Here is a 23,783-nt window from a genome sequence, read left to right as displayed (position 1 = left end):
GCTACTAGGGAATCACTATTTCTAGGCCTGCGAAGTGAAAAGAGCTAGTAACTACTAAGTATTGTTGCAAAATCATAGAAATCTTTATTCATAAAAAACTTCAAAGTGTCAGTTATCAACATATGCTTCATTTAGTTCTATGCATTTCTGAAGGCAGTATTTGAATTTCTCTAACGCTTCCTTGAAGAATTCTGCAGTCATAGATTTTTAAAACATCAAAATGGCAGTTTGGGAATCCTTGGGAGATGCAAATCTTTTTCACTTTTTAAATCTTCTTGAAGTTTGGGCACAAGAAGAAGTCTGAATTGGCCAGATCAGAGTTGGAGGGTGGTTAGGGTAAGGGTTCGCCCTGAAATTCTTGTAGGACAGGCCTGCTTCCCTCCAAATGATTAGGTACTTTACAGAAATGGAATGCATTCCCTTGGACATATTTCCTGGCCTTTGTCTCAAACAAAGCAGTTTCACATTTTCTCAAAACTTCTTCATAGTAAACCCCATGATTATGCACAGGCTCATCAAAACAAAATGTACATAAACCTGTCTGGGCAATTGGAATAGAACATTTCAAAAGGCGGCTTGAGAAGGCAAAGTATTATAATGGAATGGGCGAAGCTGGACAGTGAAAGAGGAAGATTTTTCAATAAAATGGATTGACGGAGTGGCTGCAACTTTGGGTTTTAAACAGAAGGAGAATTGTTAGGATGGTGCAGGATTCTTCTGTACATAGAGGTGCTGTGACGAGGAAGTGACTGGATGGCATCTACCGACAACGTTAGCAGAATTTGACACACTGTGCTTCCACTTTGGGCCTTCTCTCTGATTTCTAGCGAAATAACTCCAGTGACACTCTATGTGTAAGAAAGAGCTTTACATCCACAAGTAATCCTATACCCAAAGAAGGCAGCCCAGCCCAGTCCAACTCCAGTGCGTATGTCCGATGCTGGTCCTTAGGTCCCTCGCCAGGCGCATTTAGCTTCATGCTGCTGAAACAGAATGGTGGAGCAGCAAGATCTCAGGGCCATCGGTGCAGGGTCCTGTGGAGCCAATGTCGTGGAAGCATGACAAGGCGCAGACAGCTCTCAGAGTCTTGTGGCCTAACTGGGGCCACACTAGGAGGTCAACACAGGGTCCCAGTGACTTCCAACAAAGATGAAGGAAAAGTGGCAGAGACAGCAATTTGCAGAATCCCTCACTCTGCTACAAACGGGCTTTTGCTATCAAGGAATTAGCACCAGGCTGTGACTTGATTGATAGCTTTGACTCCCCTCCTATCCAGGAGTATCTAGGTGACAACCTTTAACTACCACTCTCCCATACCTACTTGATTACAAATTCCTCTAAATGGAGATTCACTTTTAGATGCCTACCACAGTTCTGCACACAACCCCTTGGGTGCTTTTTTTGTGTAGTCAACCTTTCAACATCATGTTTTTACTTCTAGAAATTAAATATTTTGAGAACACACCTTCCTGTCTTCTTTTTTGCCTTCTATGTGCTTGGAGCACTCAGGTGATGCCCAAGACGTGTGCGGAGGAGTTTATGGTCTAACCGTTAGTGTAGCGTTGGCGCTGAAAAAGAATAAATGGTTGACTCCTTCAACATACATGTGACAAAGATAACATAAAACGGTATTTATCTTTGAAGACTAAGTCACTTAAATGTTACAGCTAACAAACCATATTTTAAAAAATCTGCGGCTGAAAACAATAAGCCTTTACTTAGGAGTTAGTCAGTTTGGGTGAAGTCCAACTAGTCTTGTTTGGACTCACTTGTATAGTGGTGGGCTGGTTGGTCCGTTGACTTGGGGCTTGTCTGTCTAGGATGGCTTCACTCACGTACTTGGTCAGAATAGACTGGGACTGTTTCATAACACAATGGCCGCATCCCCAGAGAGCGCGGGAAGAGAAGGGTGTTCAGAATGGGGCAGTGTCACTACTAGAACATTGGCATGGCTAAAGCAAATCATAGGGCAATCCCAGATTCAAGGGGGCGGAGTGTCACAGTCCAATTTCAGAGTGCATGTCTACAGTGAAGAAGGAAGAACTGTGGCCATCTGTATAAGCATTCGATCCCAGCCTGTCTGCAAGGGCATTTGGGGGCCTTATAAACAGCCTTAACGTAAATATTAAAGCTATCCTGCCCCCTATTGGCATGTTAATTTTTATTTTCCACTTTCTTCCCTATCTTCAATACTCAAAACTTTTTTCTTTAAAATTTTAAATCTGATTCAGAAAAGCCAAACTTCAGTTGTCAGGTAGAGTTCTTCGAGATGAAAAACAAAAGACTTTGTGCGTCTTTTCTCCCCTTTGCTGTACGCCAGTTTTCCAAATCTAAATTCATGAAGGACAGCTGAAGGCATGATCATTGTACATGTGACAAATGGCAAGTTCCAAAAAATTGATATGCCAGACCTGAACTCTTTGTTGGAAATTTAAAGGCTTGATCCTGTATGCTTTCTTACAGGATGGGCCGTCTATACTAGTAGACTCAGTGACTTGGATACACTCTCTCGGATGGATTGAATGATGTTGCATGATTTCATTTCTGGTGTTTTCCTTGGACTCATTTCTTCATAGTCACTCCATTCCAGTCAGTTTTCACAACACTCCTGCATTGTGTGCCCTGCACACGCCTCCTACCCCTGCAGACGACAGCTCTCATGATGGGGCAGTCGGTTTTGCTTAAATGTTTATTCTAAGTGTTGAGTGACGATCGTGGGTGTAGTAGGGCTGATATATTCCATCAGTCTTGGATATTTGAAAAGGAATGGTGAAATTGATGCTCCAAAGTTTGATTTTTGCTTCAACCCTTTTTGTTGGTTTAAGCAAACTGCCGGGTACAGATGTCTCAAAGTCCCCAGACAGCCTCTCTGAAATTCTGCACATCTTGAATAAAAATGTGTTGGAGAAAGAAAATGATACCCAGAGTCCAAACAGGTGCGTCAGGCAATGCGTTTAATGAAGTTGCTAAATTGTGACTGTACAGCAAGGCATCTGTTGAAAACAAAGAAGAGCATAACTGTGCTTTGCAACCACAGCAATGTGTGGATTGCGGTCTTTAGAGAACAATGAATCCGTCTAATAAACCTTACATCTCTCACGGAGAAAGAAATCCTCTTAACTATATTTAATAGTGTTACTTCAGCGGCAAATGATATTAAAATGACTGAACATTTGGGAATAAAAACAAAGGTATCTTACGCTTAAAATCGTTTAGTCATTTGCTGAAAAGGTAATTCTTTCTTAGGATAAACCACCCAGGAATTGTACCATTAGGATACGAGGAGGGAAAAGCAATTGAGGCGGCACAGCGGTCCATTGCACAAGGGCAATGAATTTCCAGACTGAACTCCAGGTATCTCTAGGGTGTCAGGTCTCAGAGGCTGTCATGTGAGTTCGAGCTGGAATCAAGCCCACTCTCTAAATGCTCCCCACCACCTACTATGCCTGGTCTTTGGGGTTAGCTGTAATTACATCAAGTTTCTCAAATACCAAACCCATGGCCACCATGTTGATTCTGTCTCATACTTACTCTATATAGGGTTTCCAGGCCTGTAAATCATGTTTTAAATCAATCACTTTTTATTGGGAGCTCTTACAGATATTAGAACAATCCACAATTCAGTTAGATCAAGCATAATTTTGCCATCGTTTCAAACCATTTTGTTTGGCCTTTTTGAACTCTTTAATTTTGGCTCTCCTTTGTCCGCTCCCTCCCCCAAAGACCTGTACATCTTCGCAGGAGCAGCTACTTTCTGCTTTCTCTTGGGGGTTGCTGGTAGGCTTGAACCACCAACCTATGGTTGGCAGTACTATGCTTCATTTGGTCTATATCATATTAACTTGAAAAACATTCTGAGGAGGGAAAAAATAAAGAAAAACTATTATTCTGGAATATCAAAAATAAGGTGGAAAACACTGTAGGTCCTCATTCTACTAGGCTTCATTCCATGATGTCAATGTGAGGCTAGAAACATGCCACAATATTTGGCAAAGGTGAGCCCGAATATGGTAGGTATGTGCATTTGCTTATCACGCCTTTTACTCACATGCTTGTATTGTCCCATTTGTCTAAACAATGCTGCAAATCAAACCCACTGCCATTGAGTCAATGCCAACTCATAGCAATTGTCTTATATGATTTATTTGACTCTTAAAAATATACTTGTATTTATTTTCTTGCTAATTTGTTCCTTGTCATATGTTTGATTCTATATTTTATTTCACTATTAAACATACAATTAAATGTAAATACACTCAATATTAAGTATATATTTAAAATATTTGATTTAAATTTTATGTCCAATCAGAATAATTATCTAGGAGTCATAGGGGCCTTATTATACTCTCTGGTGTTTTCCTAATTCTCTCTCATGGTAATTTATTTCCACATGTGCAATTTTGGATTGTTAGCATATATTTGGCCAGACTTTATCTGTATGGCCTGAAAGGAGGTAGCACTTGTTTCTGTAAGAGGGGAATACATAGACTGTTATACTTTTAAAATTTTGAGCAAGTGGTTGCATAGAAGCAGGGGAATGTGTAGATAGGCAAGCGATGGTGCCTTGGGCTTTCGGATTCACAGTATAAGAAAGCTGAGTGCCTTCAGACAGGAAGCTTGCTGGTGGAGTGGGTTACCTCTGGGCACTTCTTGTCTGTGGAGGTAGGCTTGCTGACCCATGGAGTGAGAGGAAGTGCTCACCTTTGGGATTGCACTTCCTAGTGAAGTAGGGTGCCCCTGGGTATTTATTGGTAGGGCTAAAGAGCAGCTTGCAGACATGATTGAGAGGAGGCTGTGACAATGAAAGAACTGTTCATGGTCTTGAATTGTAACCTGTTATTTTCCTAATAAACTCCATAACTGTGAGGAGGGGTTGTGAGTTATTTGAGAAGTGAAAGTACTGTGAAAGGAACAACTGTGTTAGAATTGGCGAAAAGGTTAAAGTGATTGACCTCTGCCTTATAGGACTTGGACTGAAGTCGCTGGTGATTCCCTCTCATGAAGTTAAAATGCCTATGTGTGGGCCCTTTTGGAGATCTTTATTTTTAAAACCATTTTATTGACATATACTTGATTTATAATACAATTCAATGGCTTAAATGCACTAAAAGTTGTGCAATCATTACCACAAAGTTTTGATAATTTTCTTCATCCTTGTATTCATTGTTATTAGCACTCCATTGCCCCCCACACTCCCCTGTCATAATCCTAAAGATCTATTAATCTAATTATGTCTCCACAGATCTACCTATCTTAGATTTCATATAAAAAATCAGGCCAAAACCCCCATAGCAACAACAAATAAAACAGATATACTTCAGTCCAAAAGAAAGAAGAAAATAGTAAACACTGGAGCACGTTAAAAATGGGCCCAAAGGGAAAGCAACTGTAAAAGAAGATATTACATTTTAACCTAACTCAACCTAGAAACATGGTACAGTATTTTCCAATGCACTCTGTGGAAGACAAAACTATTCACATCTGGTTGATGGTCTGAGGGAGTTCAGTGGAGACTTGTCCATGTGGGGACTCTATAAATGGATTTTAGGTTTTCACTGACATCCATAGCTTTTTTGGTGCTCAGAATTTAAGCTCTAATACAATTCCCTCCTCTGTCCTTGGATTTTATTATTTTCAATCCCTGGGTTACTTGGGCTGTTGTGCTTCTTACATGCGGATTTAGCTGTCACCTCACTTAAATGGCTACTTGTTTTAAGAAAAGCTTTTATTATCCCAGGTGCTATTCCTTCTGATAGCTGGACACCATCTGATTTTTTAATCAAACTTTACTATTGTATCCATCTCTTTAGAGATAACTTCATCAGGGAAAGTGCCAAGCATGCCCAAATTATAAGTGTTCTCAAATTGGGGTTTATGATTAAGTTTGAGCTCAAAATCCATTCATAAATCCAAGTTTATATATACCACTGGTTCACTTTAGAGGCAGAATTGTCTCCCTGAGAAATAATGTAGACAACTTCAAGAAGGGATACTTGGCATTTCTTATAACATTATCATTAATCTAGACAATTGATATAGAATTTAAAATCTAGAGAAGATATACATATATATGAAAATTTATTAGACTAAAATACATGGGACATCCATTCACAGAGATTAAAGAGTTAATATACTGAACACTATTTGAGAAAACAAAGAGGGTTTTACGCGAGGTTAAAATATTTATAACACTCATTCATTAAGGCAAAACTATGCCTCCAGAACTAAGACATGCTGCTCAAAGCAGCTACGAAAATACTGAATATGATTAATTTGGGTTGTCAATTACTAGAAAATCTCAAAAGCAGAAGATTTGAACTGAAGTCCGATGATTTCTAAGATCACAAGGTTGGGAGAGTGGTCATCTGCCTCTTTTCACTCAAGAATGTTTAAGTTTTAAGTCCAAAGGGGAATGTCAGTTCCTTTATTAAGCAACAGTCATGTTTAAGGTTAAGTCCAATTCACTAAGAGGGCTTTCTAAGTTGAATCCTTCTGACGTGATCTACGAAGAATGCCATGTACTTTGAAAAGTCAAAATCTAAAGTCCAAGAAGCCTGTAGCACAAGGCCTGGGTCTTCAAGGGCAGAGAGGAAATTCAATCAACGATGCGTAATTAGAAACATAGTCCTAACTGGACTTGGGTGCCTCCTAGAAACCCTGAGTGTGTCTCTGATCAGGAAATGGAGAGACGTGGTAGTCATATGGCTTGCAATTTATAATTTTTGCTTATAAAAATTTGAGACATGTGAGTGACGAGGTGGATATATGGAGAAAGAAAAGCAATGTGCCCTGAGAACAGAATTGCGTGAACACTACTATTCAACTTGAAGCATGTTAGTTGACCTAGTGATTTAAAATAGAATACTTTTGAGTAACCTTCTATCTATACACAGACCCCAGATTTGGAAGCAAAATGGAATTTCTTTGCTGTAAACATATTATTAATAAAATAATACTGTTGTGTTTATTAGTTATTAAAAACTATTTTATTGTTATTAGTCCTCAAAATAACATCTTTGCTTTTCAATACTCTAAAGAGGTCTTGTGCAGCAGATTTACCTCATTCAACTTGTCTTTTGAGCCCTTGACTGCTGCTTGTGTGAGCACTGATTGTGAATCAAAACAAGGCAAAATTCTTGACAATGTCCACCTCTTCTCTATTTATTATGATGCTACCCGTTGAGTCAGTTGTGAGAACTTGGCTCTCCTTACATTGAGTTGCAATCCATATAGAAGGTTGCAATCCTCGATCTTCATCAGTAACTGCTTCAATCCTTCTCACTTTGCCCAAGCAAAGCTGTGTCATCTGCATATCCCAGACTTTTAGTAAATTACCTCCAATCCCGATGCCACATTCTTCTTAACGTAATCCAGATTTTCTGATTATTTGTTCCACACAAATTGAATGAGGATGTTAGAGGATACAATTCTGATTCCCACCTTTTTTCTGATTTTAAACTATGCAGTATTTTCATGTTCTGTTTTCACAACTGCCTCTTGATCCATGCATAAGTTCGGCAGGAGCAAAATGAAATGTTCTGGAATTCCTATTCTTCTCAAGGTTATCCATAGTTTGATATGATCCAAACAGTCAAATGCCTTGTCAATAAAACATCTTTCCGGTATCTTCTGCTTTCAGTCAAGATCCATCTGACTTTTACAATGATATCCCTTGTCCCACATCCTCTTCTGAATCCAGCCTGACCATCTGGAAGCTCTCTGTCAATGTGCTGTTTCAAGTCTTGTTGGATGATCTTCAGCATTATTTTACTTGCATGTGACAATAGTGGTATTGTTCTATAAGTTACATGTGCTGTTGGGTCACCTTTCTTTGTTGGGTACAAATATGGATGCTTTCTAGTCCTTTGGCCAAATGGCTGTCTTCCAAATTTCTTAGTAATGGATGTGTAATGAGTGCTTCATCAGCTTGTTGAAATATTTCAATTAGTAGTCCATCAATTCCTGGAGCCTTGTTTTCAGCTAATGTTTTCAGTGCCACCTGAACTTCCTTCAATGCCATTGGTGGTTGCTCATATTTCACTTCTTGAAATGGATGAATGCTGGCTAGATGTTTTTGGCAGAATGACTGTGCATTGTTTCCATCTTCTTTTGATACTTCCAAAATAATTCAGTATGTTGCCCATAGAACCTTTCAATATTTCAACTTGAGGTTGGACTTCTTTCCTTTAAGTCTTTTAGTTTAAGAGATGCTGGCATGTTCTTCTTTTATTGTCTCCTAACTCTAGGTCTCTGCGCATTTCATTACAATATTTTATTTTGTCTTCTTGAACTAGCTTTTGAAATTTTCTGTTCAACTCTTTGACTTCATCTTTTCTTTCATTTGTTTTAGCTACTCAGAGCTAGTTTCAGAATCTCTTTTGAAATCTACTTTGAATTTTTCTTTCCTCGCTTTAAAAAATGTCCTTTGGCTCGCTGCACATATGATGTTTTGATGTCATCCCATAGTTCATCAGGTTTTCTGTTATTGGTGTTCAAAGCACCAAACCTGCTCTTGAGGCAGTCTGGAAATCTTGATGAGTTTTACACAGGCCCATATTTTGGCTTTAGTAGTCTTGTTTTAATTTTTTCAGCTTCAACTTGAACTTTGATATATGTAATTGATGATCTGTTCTGCAGTGGGACCCTGGCCTGGTTGTAGCTATGGATACAAAGATTCTTCATCGGATATTTCCACAGGTGTAGTCAGTTTAATTTCTGTGCATTCCATCTGAGGAAGTCCACATGTACAGTTGACATTTGTGTTGTTGAAAAAATGTATTTTCTCTGAGAAATGGATAGGCGAGTGGTGGTCGGATTACCTCCGAAAGGCGCAATGATGCTTCCTCTAAGGACCATTCCATGAAGCAGATCCTAGTTTTCATAGTTAAAGTCCTACTGAAGGAGAGTTTAGCTATACAAATGCAAGAATCAGTGAAACTACAAACTGTAGAATTAAGTTCTTACATATTTTTGTAATAGAATAATTTGACTCTAGAAACTAAGTTATTTTAAAATGATTAAATACCTAAAGGAACAACAACCAAAGGGATAAAAGACACAATAAAAATGACTAAATATATTTGAAAAATAGCCAAATGGAATTTCTAAAAATGAGAAGTAAGTTCACTGTATCTGCACGGTCGATGCAGGGCTTCAATGGTAAGTGACAACCTTCTATATGGATTGCACCTCAGCATAATGAAAACCGAAGTCCTCACAATGAGAAGAATATGCAACACCATGGAAAATGGAGAATATATTGACATTTTCATGAATTTTATTTTGCTTGGATCCATAAGCAGCATCCGTGTAAGTAGCAGTCAAGAAACCAAATGAACTGCTGCAAAAGATCTCTTAAAGTGCTGAAAAGCAAAGATGTCACATGGAAGATTAATGTGCACCTGACCGAAACCACGCTATTTCTAATATCCTTGTATGCAAGTGATAACTGGGGAATGAATAAGGAAGACTGTAGAAGACTTTATGCCTTTGGCTTTGCATTATGGTTTTGCAACAGAGTATTGACTATACCATGGACATCAAGACATGGAGGTGGTGAGAAGTGCTCTCATGTATTCTGTATACATTATGAGGATGGATCAGCTGCATAGCGCTTGGTAAAGTAGAGCATAGGGAAGAACAGGAAGGCTCTCAACAATTATGAGGATGGCACAGTACTGGTTGCCTAACAACCACAGGAAAGAGAACTAATGGACTATAGGATATGTCTAAAGGAAAAATATTATTAATACAAAAAGAATGAAATAGTTGGACAATATAACAGAAGCATAAATGATAAAACAAGGAGGTCCAATCTGTGCTTAATCGGCTTCCCAAAATAAAGAATAGAAATAATAGAAGCTAAATCCCCAGTATCACAGTGAATCCCAAAGCTCATGAATGAAAACTGATCACATAGCACTGGGAGAATCGAAACAATTTTCTTTCATTCTTTGGCGCTCTCATTTCCCTATCATGCATGTCGTAGTGTGATATTTACACAAAAAATGCTATTTAAAAGAAAGCAATAACAGTTTACATCAGTCCTCTTGCTCTTATCACCACTTACTCTTTTCATTTAGTGGCTCTTTAATGTTTCCCAATTAAATGTCCTCCCATACTATTTTCAGATTTATTGCATATTTAAAAATAACAAATAAGAATCACTTTGAACCCAGAACAAAAAAATCATATCAGTGTGAATGACGGGGAGCACAGGGTGAAGACCCAAAGTCCATATATAGAAAATTGGACATCCCCTTATAAGAAGGGTCACAAGGGATCAATGAGCCAGTCAGGGTGCAGTATGGCACTGATGAAACACACAACTTTCCACTAGTTCTTTAATGCTTCCTCCCCTCCACTATCATGACTTCAATTCTACCTTACAAATCTGTCTAGACCAGAATATGCACACTGGCACAGATAAGAGCTGGAAACACAGGGAATCCAAGACAGATTAACTCCTCAGGACCAGTGGTGAGAGTAGCAACACCAGGAGGGAAAGGGGATGGTGGGGAGAAAGGGGTAAGATCACAATGATTGACATATAACTCCCCTCCCAGGAGTTATAGAAATCAGACAACAGAACAGGCAGAACAGACAATGGGTGGGTGAAGGGAGACATCGGTCAGGATAAGACATGAAAAATAAGAATAATGTATAAATTATCAAGGGTTCGTGAAGGAGGGGGGATGGGGGAGCTGATTCTCAGGGCTCAAGTAGAATGAAAATGTTTTGAAAATGATGATCGCAACATATGAACAAATGTGCTTGACACAATGGATGTATATATGAATTTTGATAAGAGCTGTATGAACCCCCAATAAAATTATTTTAAAAATCACTTTGAAGCAAATTGCATCCTAGTATTCCATGCTTTATACTTTATATATTTACTGAGAGTCAAATTAAAACCAACACAATGACATTCTCTAATATAGGCCACCAATCCTCAGAAAAATAATATATATAGGCTCTATAAAATTAAATTAAGCTACATTTTTACTAAACTTACTAATTTCTCAAAGAAAGAAGATATTTTGCCAGGGGCTCAAGCGAAAAGCAGATGTTTTGAGAATGAGGATGGCAAAAGATGTGCAAAGGTGCTTGACACTATGGATGTATGTATGAATTGTGATAAGCATTGTACGAGCCCCCAATAATATGATTTAAAAAATTTATTAAACTAGGAAACTTTAAAAAGCTTATGAACTGTAATACTAATATGTTACAATATGTTATGTATTATAATACTAATATATTACAATATGTTATGTATTGTAATACTAACATGTGTTGTAAATCCTTGCCCTACGATCAGGGTTATATGGAAGTTGCCAAGGATTTCATTTTACTTGAATCTGTGATCAATGTTCATGGAAGCAGCAGTCCAAAAAAATCAACTAACATGTTGTGTTGGGCAAAAAAGCTGCAAAGGAGCGTGGATGCTGCTAAAAACCTCTTTTAATGTATTAAAATGCAAAGATGTCATCTTGAGGACTAAGCCCTGGTCTTTCCAATCACTTCATTTGCATGTCAAAACTGGACAAGGAGCAAGGATGATCAAGAATTGACGTCTTTGAATTTATGGTCTTAGTAAATATCACTGAATATAACTCAAACTGCCAGGAGAATGAACAAGTCTATACTGGAAGAAGGACAACCAGAATGCTCCTTAGAAGCAAGGTGGGGACACCTTTGCCCCACATTCTTTGGACATGTCATCACGAGAGACCAGCCCCTGGAGGAGGACATCATGCTTGGCAAAATGCGGGGTCAGTGAAAAAGAGAGCGACACCCTACAAGACTGCCAGAGGAGCTGCAGAAGGGGCTCAAACCAAACAAGTGAGCCGAAGCAGGCAGGGTTTGTTTCTGCTGAATGTACTCTGAAGTCTCTGTAAGTAGGAACTGGCTTGACAATATCTAACAGCAGCCTCCTAAAGCAGTGGTTCTCCACCTTCCTCATGCCATGGCCCTTTCGTACATTTCCGCCTGTGGTGGGACCCCCAACCAGAACATTGTTTTCATTGCTACTTCACTGTAATCTCGCTACTGTTATGAATCAGTTGAGCCCTGTGAAAGGGTCGTTTGACCTTCAAAGGGGTTGCGACCCACAGGTTGAGAACTGCTGTCCTAAAGGATGAGAAAACCAATTTCCATTTGTTAAGGCGGTATTTCTGTTACAGCAACCTTAGAGAAACAAGGTAGACATCATTGCTACCGTCATCACAATTTATGACTTGGAATACAAGACTATTTGGTTCCATTCAACAAATTTTAATCCAAAGAATCTATAGTTTCTATACAAATTAACCCCTAGCCTATATTTTAGAATATAAAAATACACAAGTATACTTTTTTCTAAACTTTTCTGTAATAAATATAATTATGAGAGAAATAAATGTTTTCAAGGTTAAAAAAAGAAGATATTTTAAGGCCATGTCCATGCATATTGATATCTGGGTTATTTTGGACTTCTGTCCTTATTACCACCCTCAAAACTTCAATGATATGAAACCAAAACTGGTCTTGGGTTAAGTTTAAACTTTAAATCACTTTCCTAAATATTTCTCTACTTCGTGCACATCTTTTCTTTCTCACCAGGGGGTCTTCTTCATCTGTTGCCAACTCTCAAAGATGGATCAGATGCCCTGTATAGCTTACTGACAACACTATAAATTCCTATGCATCATCTACCCCCTTGGCCCCTCAAAAAACAAGCAAACAATGAACTCTCTGCCATTTAGCTAATTCCTATAGGACAGAGTAGAACTGCTCCTGTGGGTTTCAGAGGCGGTAAATCTTTATGGGCGCCTATAGGCTCATTTTTCTTTCATGGACCAACTGGTGGGTTTGAATAGCTGACTTTGGGAATAGCAGCTCGATGGTTCACCACAGGGCTCCTTCCTGTGCGTTATAGGATGCTTTCCTTGGAATGCTTACAATGCTGTGCATTGTTGCTGTTTGTCAAACTCTAAGTTCTATTTTATAAGATTGAAGTAAGCCTGCTCCTGTATGATCCTCAGACCTAGTTCAATGCTCAGCCACTTTACATTTAGCTTTACTGTAAAGCAGCAGACACTCTATAAAAAATGTTTTTAATGAATGAATAAATAAAAAGGAAATGATAGTTGTCTTACTATAAACTTCAATTTTGTAGCCATTTACTGTATACAGTTGTTTTCCCCCTGTTTTTCTTTTTTTGCCATTATTTATAGTACTGTTAGGCTATGAAATGCAATGCATTTAACTTTATATTGTTGTTGTTGTTAGGTGCCATTCAGTCTGCTATAATTCATAACAACCTCAGGCCAGCATAATGAAACACTGGCAAGGCTTGCACAATCCTCATAATGGTCTGTCTTAGAAACTGTTGTTGAGCCAACATGGTAATTTATCTCACTGAATGTCCTTCTCTTTTTCATACATCTTCTTTGTTAGCAGGTATGACGACCTCTTACAGAGACTGGTTTCTCTGGACACCATGTCCAAAATATGTTCCATCCTAGCTTCTAAGAAACATTGTAGTAGGAATTTCCTCCAGAACAGATTTCTTGTTCTTTTGGAAGTCTTTCGAATACTCTGTGCCAACAGTATACAATTTAGAGACATGAGTTCTTCTGCAGTCTTTCTTATTCACTGTCTCCTTTTCATGTACATATGAGGCTATTACAAACACAATACCTTGGTTCAAGCAAACCTTTGTTCTCAAGTGATGTTTTCATTTTTTCACATTGTAAAGAGTCTTGTCCATAGATTTGCCCAATGCAAGAAATTGTTTGATATCTCGACTGCTGTTTCCATGAGTGTTGATTATAGATTCAAGCAAAATGAAATTCCTGGCAACTACAATATTTTCTCTGTTTATCATGAATATTGGTCCAGTTGTGAAGATTTTGGTTTGTTTACATTGAATTGAAATCCACACTGAAAGCTGCAGATCTTGATCTTCATCACAAAGTGCTTAAAGTGCTGCTTACTGTCAGCATGAAATTTGCATCATCTGCATACAGAAGGTTGTAAATAAGCCTTCCTCCAACCCTGTGGTAATTACATAACCTGGTGTCAACTTGCAAAGGGGTGGAGTCCAGCTTGTCAATCAGGTCACAACTTGATGACCTCATTTGGGAGGCGCACATGGAGATAAATAGCTCACTGGAGGCCAGATACAGACTCACTCCCTGTGAGACATTCTTGTTGACAAGTCACATTGAGCTCCGCTGATTCAGCCAAAACTCTGGAACTGAGGGAGCCAGGTGAAGACCCATGACAGTGGTGAAAAGCTTCTACTACCACTGGATCCACAGACTTTGCACCCACTGACCTGTGATATTCCTGTATTCAGCATCATTACATGGCTGCATGAGTCTAAAGAGGAATTTATGGACCAGCACTGACACATGGGATAATATCAGACTTAGGGACTTGATCCAGACAGGGCTGGGATATTTTCTTAATGTATAATTACTCTTTGATATAAAGCTTTTTCTTATACACATATGAGTGTCCATGGATTTGTTCCTCTAGTCTACCCAGACTAACACAAACCCTAAAGCTGAGTTCTTCATGTAGTCCAATTTCTTGGATTATTGGATCATTATACAGATTGAATAAGTATATAGAAACCATATAACTTGACACACACTCTTCTCCTGATTTTAAATCATGCACTATCCTTTTGCTCTTGGTCGATATACAGGTTCCCCAAGAGTACAATTGTGTGTTACGGCATTCCCAATCTTCTCAGTGATACCTAATATTTGTTATGATCCTTAGGGTCGAATGCCTTTGCATAGTCAATAAAACAAAAGTAAATATCTTTCTAATATATATTTTTTGCTTTTAATCAAAATCTATATGACCTCAGCAATGCTATATATCACTTCTTCCATGTTCTTTTCAGAATCTTGCTTGAATTTCTGATAGCTCCCTTTCAGTGTACTGATACAAACATTTTTTGGATGATCTTCCACAAAATTCTTTTTGCATGTGATATTAATGATCATATTAGGTAATTTCTCTATTCACTTGGTCACCTTTGGCCAGGTCTTCACATTTTCATGGCATGGACCAGTAGTGCATCCTGAGCTGTAATAGTTTGTTAAAACATTTCAACTGATATCCTGTCAATTCCCGGACGCTTATTTTTGACTAATGCCTTCAGTGCACCTTGAACTTCTTCCTTCGATACCATCACTTCTCGGGATGGTTGAGAAGTAGTTGATTCTTTTGACACAGTGACTCCTCACAAAGATACAACATATTTCCTCCATTTCTTTGATATTTTGTTCATGATTCAATATTTCAATCACAGAATCCTTCCATTTTTCAATGTGAGTTTTAAATTTTTCTTCATTTCTTTCATCTTGAAAAATACTGAGTGCATTTGGGTTTTTGATTTCTAGGTTTTTGCATATTTTGTTTCTTCCTGCTCTGGAACCCCAATAGATATAGGTTGTTCCTCTTGGTTACATCCCAATCATTCTTAGGCTTTCTTCAGATTCCTTTGCTCTTTTGATTGTTTCTCTTATTGATTGTAGTCAAGGAAATTATCTTTAAACTCATCATTCCTGATTTCCATTTCTTCAGTTCTATTACCCTGGTCTTTTCTGTGTTGTCTAATTCTGTAATCTTCTTAGTTAGCTTCTGTACTTCTAACTGGTGAAGAATTTTGACTTTTTTATTTTTCCTGTTGTCCTTCTGAACATTTCTTCCCTCTGTTGAAAGTACCTGAACATCATTCTTCTGAGTTCTATTTATGGTAGTTCCAAGAGATTTTCTTCAGAATACCCCTTTGGATATCAGTGTGGGTCAGTTGTTTGCATCTATTTTTCTTTTCCTTTTGTTTTGGTGTGTGTGGCCTATAATTGACTGCTATATCTGCATCACAGTGGTGCAGCTGTTAGTGTTGGAAGGGGTTCTTGATCAAGGAGAATGGAAAGAATAAAGAAAATTAGAGGAAAAGGGCCAGAGAAAGGGAGTAATGAGTGTGAAAACATAAAAGAAAGATGGGAAGGGAAAAAAGAATAAAATGACTGAAAAAAGAAAAGAAAAAAGGTGAAACATGTTTCTTTAAAGTGAGGGGTCTATTTGGGTGGGTTACCTCTTCTTTCCAGGAGCTTTGTAGCTATCATCAGCAAGTGCATGGGTGAGCCACAGAAGAAGCTTCTGGAGTCAAGCCTGCAACGAGAGTAGACATGGGTTGGTCTATGGGAACAATGCTATGCGGGGGTTGGACCAGGTCCTATCTGTTGATGGGGTCCATGGCAATATCCTGGGCTGGGGCTCAGTCTGCTTATTGGTGGGATGAAGAGAAATTTCTGGGTCTGGGTTTGGGCCTAACATGCATATTAGCACTTTATAGTATATTCCACAGTCAGCCCCTGAGCTTATTTTGGCTGATGATATTGAGCTTCTTGATCATCTCTTTTAACAGATGTTGATTTGATTCCTGTGTATTACATCTGGTAAGGTCCACATATAAGGTCATCATTTATGATGTCAAAAAGGTATTTGTAATGAAGTTCTTGTTCTTGCAAAAATCTATTATGTGATGATGTCCACTTTGTTTTTATTTCCAAGGCCATATTTTCCAACTAATATTACTTCCTATTTATTTACAACATTCACATTCAAGAGGAATGGCATCACAATCATCATAAAAATATTTAAAGTTTTGTTTTGAAGTAGAGTGCTGTATGTGATAGGATACTATTTATATGGCCACGAGCAAGATGAGTTAATATAACTATTATTCAGATGTACCCACCAACCACTAAAATAAGTGATACAAAAACGGAAGATCCTACCATCATATTCAATCTGAAATTGATCAAATATGCTCTCAATTCCATTTTATAAGATCAACTAAACTGATCATGCCTCATCACCAAATTTGCTTTTGATATTCCATTCTATCCATTCTCATAATACTGGCTTCAGGTTGGCACCCAGTATCCAAATAAATATAAACAGCACCAATTTTTTTGGTGAATTTAAATGTGACCATTTCAGGTATTCCAAAGCTGAAGATTATCCTTTCTCTCTTTAGCAACCCTGACATCCTAGTAAACACCTTGAGGCACAAGATGGGGGCATATGTTCATGAATTGATAGCTCCATTTGACTGTCTCCTGATTTTCTCATACGGAGAAGTCTCGCGCTCACATGGCAACCTCGATGGTCCAGTCAGTCAGTAATCCATAGCCAATCACAAGGCAGATTTCTAACCCACCAATAACTCACAGGTAGAAAGACCTGCTAATGTGCTTCTTGAAAGATTAGAAAAATAAACAAACAAAAAATAAACCTTCCATCATTGAATTAAATCTGACTTAGAGTCACACTATAAAGGTTTCCAAGACTTAACTTCTTTTTTGTTTGTTTGAAATAAATTTGTCATAAAAAAATTCCAGGTCACTTTCTGTTTTATTCCTCCCACCTCCCTTTTTTAGCCACTCAGACCAATATTTAGGTTTGAGAGATAAAGAATCTGGAGGGATTAAAACAATTACATTATTTTTTAACAAAGCACACTATATATGTTTACACAGTCCATCACAAGAAATGAAATAAACAACAAAGTCCTGTTAAACCCTCCATAAGTCTTCTCTTCTTCCCCCCACCCCATCCTTCTTCAATGTCCTATCCCTCCCCTCTCCCTGTCCCTGGCATCCACATTGCCATCAAACTCTTTAGGGGAGTAGAAAGTCATGTCTTTCTCCCACGGAGCAGCTGGTGGGTTTTGAACCATTGACCTTGCAGTTAGCAGCCCAAGGATTAACTGCTACCTCACCAGGACTCACGAGTCCTTAGGGATTGCCTCCTAGGAAGTCTATAGAGTTACCAGGTCAGAATTGACTTGCCAGCACACGACAGCTCTGACTTGTGAGAGCCTAGGAAGAAGGCATAGTATTAGCTGACATGTTAACTAACAGGTACATGTAAGGCTGGTGATTAGAATGCACACACACAATGAAGCACATTCCTACTAGGTATTATTAGCTGCTGTGGAGTTGACCCCTGGCTCATGGTGACCTCAGGCCTAGTGGACTAAAACATGCTCAGGTCCCGAATCATTTCCATTCTCAGAATCAGTTGTGTTTGCTGTTGTGGTTCAGGATCAAATGACCACACTTGTCCTCTTAGTCCGTCTGAGGCTGGAAGCTCTGCAGAAGCTGAGTCAACGTCATAGTCACACAGGATCAGTCACAGACAGACAGGTCAGTGGGACTGCTCCACAGTTGACGTGGGTCTCCTGCATGGAAGGAGACTACAAATGACACTCTAGCAGTGCGCCCAGAGCTGCGCCCAGGGCCCGCAAACCCACTGTCATCTCGTCAATTCGGACACATGAGGTGCTAAAGGCCTCCAAGTTCCAGCTGCTCATAAGGGCTATGAGACCCTCAGGCTTCGTGGCCACAGACGGGTTCATCATTCTCCCTCAAAGTGGCTGTGGTGGGCGCCTGGGATGCTTCCATCAGCAGCTCAGTGCTTCGCTCGCTGCGCCAACAGAGCCCCTTTACGGGTTGAGCGAGTGATTCTCGGTCTCTCTTTCCCTTGTGGACAAAGCGAGGTAACGGCTTTCTTTGGTTCTTAAACCCTCTTTACAAACGGGTCTAATATTTATTACACATCTCGCCGAATCAGTGGGAATTGACCGCAGAGAGTTTCTTAGGGAAGGTGATATGTTTATCCAGGAAAAGGCTTTTGTACTGAAAATGAATTGTGTAGAGGTCAGGTCAAATGTATTTCGTTCTTATCTTCATCTCCGAAGACTTTAGCAGCTAGCAGGTGGAGGCTGTAACTTGGTGAAATCCTTCAGCACACTGGGCTTGCAGCATCAAACTGAACTGCGGCCCCGCAAGTGATGTATTTTCCTGCTCCATCTGGGTATTTTGTGTTGTTTCAACACTGCCCATGATGGCTAAGGAAGTGCTGACTTAAAACATTTCAGGAGTGAGTCATTCATCATCATCTGTTCCCTCGAGGTAGGTAAGATATTGTCACCCTCACCTGCTCATTCTTATTTGATAAATGCTAATTGATATTATCTGACTTTCAAATGAATTGGACGAAGGTGGGCTGTTACATCCCTTCTTATTAATTTCGGTTGAATAGCTCCGACTTTCACCTAACCCTGATGAATAACTAGCATCGGACTGTCTGGTGTTTGCTCCTGGGAATAATGCAAAGGAAAGCTGCCTTCCTTCCCTAAACAGGAAGAGCAGTGACAACCCAGGGGAGTCAGCATAAAAAGATTAAGGAAGAATCGAGAAGATGATAATATGGAGACCTATAGGTACTTGGATATAGTAATATCCCCATAGAAAGACAAGTCTTCCCTAAAATTAAAAAAAGCCTGCGGTGCTATATAGTTTCTACTTAAAAATATGTAGGGGCTTCAACACGCACATGGGAAAATTCCATTAGCTTTCAGTGTCATTTTCCACGAACTCTCGGAAGCCCTCTTGTACACATTAATAATAAACCTGGAGCTTAGTGTTGTAATTGCTGCTATTTAAAAATAAATATGTAGAAAGATATAAGGCAAAGTATCTTTCTTTGTACATACGCCTTAGTGATGAATGCATTCTGGAGGTGGAGGAGAACACATTTCTCTTTCAAATTCTTTCCAGCATGTTAATATTTAACTAAAAGTCAGAATTAGGATTTAGCAATTCAACAATATTATTTGTGGAGAACTGTCATCCCCATACTGGGTATATGGGCTTAGTCTCCCAGAGTGTTTTTCTTTCTTTTCTGTGGCAGCAGTGAGGCAATTGGAAAATACAGTCAAAGAGGCCAGCATGAAGCCGTTTCACACCGGTTATTCTAGGATAGGCTACTCTCCGGTTCGCTTTGACCTGTGCTGGCCAAAGAAAGAACTGTAAATAGCTTTTGCCTAATGTTTCCTGGCTGCACTGCGGTCTGAGCCTTGTTCCCGGTCTTCTTCATGGTCTGAGCCTTGTTCCTGATCTGAGCCTTGTTTATGGCTCTGCTCCCTAAACTGTTTTTAGAAGAAAAGGACTGGCATGTGGCTGCTCTAGAAAGTTGCGGCGCACCTAATATTCTCTGCAGAGAATTATTTGGGAATTCAGATGGCTGGAAGTCCTGACATAACATTTAATTTGGAAGAAACTCTCAAAAGGCATAGAGTCATCAGTCACCCTGTTCGACTGCGTCTGCAGCGTTGTCTTATAGGACCAGGGGAGATACATCTTAAATCTCTTCCAAAAGCTACACTGGTGGTTTTTTTTTTTTTTTTACAAACTTCATACTAACAATGCCACTAAAATAAAACTGACCTGTGGAAGCTCTAAGGAATGGAACCCACAGCGAAAGGTCATCAAACTGCGATTTTCTCCTAAGCCCACTAAGTACCTGATCAGAGCTGTTTCTCACTTTCTTCCCCTTATGCCAGATGAGTACTTTCTGGTGTGATTTGAAATGGACCCAGAAGAGCTGGCGGTGCCCTGTGTAAAACTGTGGAAGACATTCTATGCAGCAGATAGTTTGTCTACAAATTCAAAATGGTTATTTTTTCCCCAGTTCATTTCTGACATTAACCGAAAGCGTCTTTGATCACCAGAAGTTCTGCCACTAGGGATTTTTATATTTTATTTTATTTTTTAATTCCAACATTGCCTTCAGTTTGGGTGTTAACAATGAAGATTTTCTGCTGCAAAAAGATGGGACCAATATACCTGTGGAGTATTCAGTTCATTGTGTCCTCAGGCTGGAGGGCCATGGCAAAGACATTGCCACCAGCCTTCTATTTCTAAGACTTTCATTAAATGCCGACCGACCGGGAAGTTCAATTTTTAATCCTGACCTGGGCTATTGAATGGGCAAGCAGTACAGAGCAGACTCAAACTGAAAACAGGGACAGATTAGAGTCTATATAAAAGTTTAGCACCCGTGCTCCTTCCTGAATGCTCTCTACCAGGTGTAATGTAGTGTCAAGAGACTTTGAGAACCTCAGGGCGTCATTTCATTCCCAGGGTCAGTCTTGCTGTGTCCCCTCACTGGTCCTTGCCCAATTCTTACACCAGGGCACTCTGACCAAAAACCTAGAGGAGCATCGGGAGAATTAGTTTGGCTTTGTTTTTGAACCCAGCTGACTGACCCCAGGAGTACCTAATCGTGTTACCCCAAACTAAAGCAAACCGATGTTGCTCAAGTTAATCACATGGCTGCAGAGTAGAGTGGCACTCCGTAGGGTTTCAAGGCTGCGATATTTCATAAGCAGGTCATCAGCGCTGTCCTCCCATTCATTCCAGCCCACTTTTCAGTTGGTAGTTCAGTGCTTAACTGGTCATGATGCTCTGCTCTGTAGTCCAGTGGGAGCTCAGACGAACCCTAACCTACAACCCACCGCTAGGAAGTTGATCCTGCCGCATAGAGGTCCCAGAGCACAGACTGACACTACTTTGCCTTACACTTTCTGAGGCTGAATCTGTTGGGGAGCTGATCGCCTCTCCTTTCTCCCGCAGACTGGCTGGTAGATGTGAATTGTTAACCTTGCAGTTATTAGCCGAATGCATAGCTCACTAGTTCAGTAGGGCTCCTTGATGCCCCTAAAAGGATTGGAACAGATCTCAATGAAATCAAGAAACACAGAATATGCCCAAAGAAGATAATCTGGCTTGTCCAGGACACCTCTGAGATTGGGATTTTACACAGGCACTTTGGTGGAGTCTGGATCCAAGTGGATGTTGATTTCCAGGGATATCTCTCTAGAGTTTTGTAGGGATATAGGCAATAATAAAGACACACTTGCACACTCCCTTTATACTTACCTGTGTAAGAGGGCTCGAAGGCTCTTGCATGGTGTCATTTACCTGAAGCTATTGTGAGAGTCGGGGATGTAGCTGAGCACCTCCTGGAGCTGGATAGGCCACTCCAGGATGTAATAGATGAAGGTATAAAGAGAAATGAAAGAGTAGTCAGGAAGTAAAACAGTGTTTATTTCTTGTTCCAAATCTTTTGTTCCATAAAATAAACTTATCCGGCCTCCCATGCCAATTACCCTATCTCTTAGAGAGGGATGGCATTTTATACTCAGGATTCTTTAGGAGAATAGTGGGGCTTAATTACATTCTTTACAGAAATTTAGTGAATAATAGTATATAAAATAGCACTATTATTTTCTTTATATATCATCAAGCAGCTCTAATGGTGCTGTGATTAAACTGCTTGGCTGTTAACCGAGAGGTGATTGGTTCAAACCTACCATCCTCTGTGTGGGAGAAAGATGTGACATACCACTTTTGTAAAGATTTAGAGCCTTGGAAAGCCTATCGGACAGTTTTCTGTTGGAATCAACTTGTCAGACATGGATTTTATATTTTCTTAAGTTGTAAGTGGTTTTATGTTGTGCAAGAGTGGCATTATAAAACATGGATAGTCCAGCTCATATGCCAGATTAAACTAAACCTGAATAATTTATTTCAGAATGTTCTTTTGTTTTGTACTGGCATATTAATAGCAAAGGTTAAAGGTTGAGGAGTCATTTTAATAAAAAGTTAGTTTAGGGAATCTCCTGAACAGATTGGGGATCATTTAGAGTTGAAACCTAATGATTTCAGTGAGACTGTTATCAATGACATTATGGCCCAGATATGAATTACATGTAATCAATATATTTAATATATGGCATAGAATTGTGCTAACCAATTAATATTACCATAAGGGTACGGGGAAGAGGGAGAGAGGAAGGGAGAAAGGAGGAACTGATCACAATGATTGACACACAACCATATACTCCTCTACAGGGGGAGGAACAACAGAAACCATGGGGGAAGGGAGTCAGCGGTCGGTGTGAGAGATGAAAATAATCGCAATGTACCATCTTCCAGGGGTTATGAGGGTGGGGGGGGGAAGGCAGGTAGGGAAACAGCTGATCCCAAGGGCTCGATAGAAAGTAAATGTCTAGAAAAGAATGAGGGCAACATATGTACAAACATGCCGGATTCAGTTGATGTGTGGATTGTGATAAAAGTTGTACGAGCCCCCATAAAATGATTTTTTAAGAAAATTCTTGAGTCAAAGGTATTATGCAAGTGAAAAATACCACCCCTCTGTTACGGTATAGTGGGATCAAGTTAAAGGACAATTCTAACTGGTGTAGTTCCTGGGGGGAGTGGAACAAAAGGAAGAAAGGCATTTTTAGATGGGCTAAAATGTCCTTTTATCAAATGTAAATTGGACAAATAAAGAAGTATGAAATATTTAAGAAGCAGTTGTTGATAAAACTGGTATTGAAAAGATTGACAGTGTTTTTATTTATTTTCTCCTCTTCCTCAGGCTAACCTTGAAACACAAGGTTTCAATTTTAAACTCTCTGCGGCAGATGATCACCGCTTCCCTAACACAGACTGCCAAGTGCACAAAGAGCAAAGTTTAGTCAAAGTTCATTTTCAGGTCATCCACCCTGGAACCATCAATCTGGACAACCTCTGGGTAACCCCTTCCAAGCTTGCAGACTGGAGAGGAATCTTTTGCAGCCTCATTAGAGCATGCAACAATTAACTGGTCTTCAGTAGGAAATTAGACAGTCATGTACAGTGTGGAAGTGAGGTCACAATGTGGGTCTGGAGGCGCACTCACAGCCTCGGTTTAGGAACCCTCCCTGACTTATGGGGAGGTGGGGCAGGCTTAGACAAGAAATCATTGTATCGGGAAAACATGACAAAACCGTCATGAAGAACAGCATACAAAAATAGAGGAGAAATTTAACCTGAGAACAGAATGCGCGCGTATGTGTGAGTATGTATTGT

This window comes from Tenrec ecaudatus, chromosome 2 (assembly GCF_050624435.1).
Source record: "Tenrec ecaudatus isolate mTenEca1 chromosome 2, mTenEca1.hap1, whole genome shotgun sequence".
In the NCBI taxonomy this organism is placed as follows: domain Eukaryota; kingdom Metazoa; phylum Chordata; class Mammalia; order Afrosoricida; family Tenrecidae; genus Tenrec; species Tenrec ecaudatus.
Note: the sequence above shows the minus strand (reverse complement) of the source record.